Source organism: Nasonia vitripennis (genome assembly GCF_009193385.2).
Source record: "Nasonia vitripennis strain AsymCx chromosome PSR unlocalized genomic scaffold, Nvit_psr_1.1 chrPSR_random0004, whole genome shotgun sequence".
Taxonomy (NCBI): domain Eukaryota; kingdom Metazoa; phylum Arthropoda; class Insecta; order Hymenoptera; family Pteromalidae; genus Nasonia; species Nasonia vitripennis.
The window spans coordinates 391,395-395,292 of NW_022279663.1; positions in this window are offsets into that span (position 1 = coordinate 391,395).

A 3,898-nucleotide genomic window follows, 5' to 3' on the forward strand; every position below is an offset into this window, starting at 1 on the left:
CAATTTTATAGTTGACTCCTCGCTAAATGCAAGTAGCTTTTATAAAAATAATATGTACAAGATCCACGCATTCTGAGGCATTTTTTGGCAGAATGCGAGGGTCGAAAGTCTAGACTTTGGCTTACAAACATCTCTCACGCCAGTTGTAACTACAATTTTATAGTTGACTCCTAGCTATATACAAGTTGCTTTTATAAAAATAATACACATACGATCCACGCTGAGGAAAAGATGTCGCTCCTTAAACTCAAAAGTATTAGGGTCCACGACAAGATGGCGGCCACAGTAAGGCATTTTTTGGCAGAATGCGAGTGTCTAAAGTCTAGACTTTGGCTTACAAACATCTCTCACGCCAGTTGTAACCACAATTTTATAGTTGACTCCTCGCTAAATGCAAGTAGCTTTTATAAAAATAATATGTACAAGATCCACGCATTCTGAGGCATTTTTTGGCAGAATGCGAGGGTCGAAAGTCTAGACTTTGGCTTACAAACATCTCTCACGCCAGTTGTAACCACAATTTTATAGTTGACTCCTAGTTATATACAAGTTGCTTTTATAAAAATAATACACATACGATCCACGCTGAGGAAAAAGATGTCGCTCCTTAAACTCAAAAGTATTAGGGTCCACGACAAGATGGCGGCCACAGTAAGGCATTTTTTGGCAGAATGCGAGTGTCTAAAGTCTAGACTTTGGCTTACAAACATCTCTCACGCCAGTTGTAACCACAATTTTATAGTTGACTCCTCGCTAAATGCAAGTAGCTTTTATAAAAATAATATGTACAAGATCCACGCATTCTGAGGCATTTTTTGGCAGAATGCGAGGGTCGAAAGTCTAGACTTTGGCTTACAAACATCTCTCACGCCAGTTGTAACCACAATTTTATAGTTGACTCCTAGCTATATACAAGTTGCTTTATAAAAATAATACACATACGATCCACGCTGAGGAAAAGATGTCGCTCCTTAAACTCAAAAGTATTAGGGTCCACGACAAGATGGCGGCCACAGTAAGGCATTTTTTGGCAGAATGCGAGTGTCTAAAGTCTAGACTTTGGCTTACAAACATCTCTCACGCCAGTTGTAACCACAATTTTATAGTTGACTCCTAGCTATATACAAGTTGCTTTTATAAAAATAATACACATACGATCCACGCTGAGGAAAAGATGTCGCTCCTTAAACTCAAAAGTATTAGGGTCCACGACAAGATGGCGGCCACAGTAAGGCATTTTTGGCAGAATGCGATGTGTTTAAAGTATGGACTGGCTTACAAACATCTCTCACGCCAGTTGTAACCACAATTTTATAGTTGACTCCTCGCTAAATGCAAGTAGCTTTTATAAAAATAATATGTACAAGATCCACGCATTCTGAGGCATTTTTTGGCAGAATGCGAGGGTCGAAAGTCTAGACTTTGGCTTACAAACATCTCTCACGCCAGTTGTAACCACAATTTTATAGTTGACTCCTAGCTAAATACAAGTTGCTTTTATAAAAATAATATGTACAAGATCCACGCATTCTGAGGCATTTTTTGGCAGAATGCGAGGGTCGAAAGTCTAGACTTTGGCTTACAAACATCTCTCACGCCAGTTGTAACCACAATTTTATAGTTGACTCCTAGCTATATACAAGTTGCTTTTATAAAATAATACACATACGATCCACGCTGAGGAAAAGATGTCGCTCCTTAAACTCAAAAGTATTAGGGTCCACGACAAGATGGCGGCCACAGTAAGGCATTTTTTGGCAGAATGCGAGTGTCTAAAGTATGGACTGGCTTACAAACATCTCTCACGCCAGTTGTAACCACAATTTTATAGTTGACTCCTCGCTAAATGCAAGTAGCTTTTATAAAAATAATATGTACAAGATCCACGCATTCTGAGGCATTTTTTGGCAGAATGCGAGGGTCGAAAGTCTAGACTTTGGCTTACAAACATCTCTCACGCCAGTTGTAACCACAATTTTATAGTTGACTCCTAGTATATACAAGTTGCTTTTATAAAAATAATACACATACGATCCACGCTGAGGAAAAGATGTCGCTCCTTAAACTCAAAAGTATTAGGGTCCACGACAAGATGGCGGCCACAGTAAGGCATTTTTTGGCAGAATGCGAGTGTCTAAAGTATGGACTGGCTTACAAACATCTCTCACGCCAGTTGTAACCACAATTTTATAGTTGACTCCTCGCTAAATGCAAGTAGCTTTTTATAAAATAATATGTACAAGATCCACGCATTCTGAGGCATTTTTTGGCAGAATGCGAGGGTCGAAAGTCTAGACTTTGGCTTACAAACATCTCTCACGCCAGTTGTAACCACAATTTTATAGTTGACTCCTAGCTATATACAAGTTGCTTTTATAAAAATAATACACATACGATCCACGCTGAGGAAAAGATGTCGCTCCTTAAACTCAAAAGTATTAGGGTCCACGACAAGATGGCGGCCACAGTAAGGCATTTTTTGGCAGAATGCGAGTGTCTAAAGTCTAGACTTTGGCTTACAAACATCTCTCACGCCAGTTGTAACTACAATTTTATAGTTGACTCCTCGCTAAATGCAAGTAGCTTTTATAAAAATAATATGTACAAGATCCACGCATTCTGAGGCATTTTTTGGCAGAATGCGAGGGTCGAAAGTCTAGACTTTGGCTTACAAACATCTCTCACGCCAGTTGTAACTACAATTTTATAGTTGACTCCTAGCTATATACAAGTTGCTTTTATAAAAATAATACACATACGATCCACGCTGAGGAAAAGATGTCGCTCCTTAAACTCAAAAGTATTAGGGTCCACGACAAGATGGCGGCCACAGTAAGGCATTTTTTGGCAGAATGCGAGTGTCTAAAGTATGGACTGGCTTACAAACATCTCTCACGCCAGTTGTAACCACAATTTTATAGTTGACTCCTCGCTAAATGCAAGTAGCTTTTATAAAAATAATATGTACAAGATCCACGCATTCTGAGGCATTTTTTGGCAGAATGCGAGGGTCGAAAGTCTAGACTTTGGCTTACAAACATCTCTTACGCCAGTTGTAACTACAATTTTATGTACTGACTCCTAGCTATATGCAAGTAGCGTTTATAAAAATAATACACATAAGATCCACGCTGAGGAAAAGATGTCGCTCCTTAAACTCAAAAGTATTAGGGTCAACGACAAGATGGCGGCCATAGTAAGGCATTTTTGGCAGAATGCGAGTGTCGAAAGTCTAGACTTTGGCTTACAAACATCTCTCACGCCAGTTGTAACCACAATTTTATAGTTGACTCCTCGCTAAATGCAAGTAGCTTTTATAAAAATAATATGTACAAGATCCACGCATTCTGAGGCATTTTTTGGCAGAATGCGAGGGTCGAAAGTCTAGACTTTGGCTTACAAACATCTCTCACGCCAGTTGTAACCACAATTTTATAGTTGACTCCTAGTTATATACAAGTTGCTTTTATAAAAATAATACACATACGATCCACGCTGAGGAAAAGATGTCGCTCCTTAAACTCAAAAGTATTAGGGTCCACGACAAGATGGCGGCCACAGTAAGGCATTTTTTGGCAGAATGCGAGTGTCTAAAGTCTAGACTTTGGCTTACAAACATCTCTCACGCCAGTTGTAACCACAATTTTATAGTTGACTCCTCGCTAAATGCAAGTAGCTTTTATAAAAATAATATGTACAAGATCCACGCATTCTGAGGCATTTTTTGGCAGAATGCGAGGGTCGAAAGTCTAGACTTTGGCTTACAAACATCTCTCACGCCAGTTGTAACCACAATTTTATAGTTGACTCCTAGCTATATACAAGTTGCTTTTATAAAAATAATACACATACGATCCACGCTGAGGAAAAGATGTCGCTCCTTAAACTCAAAAGTATT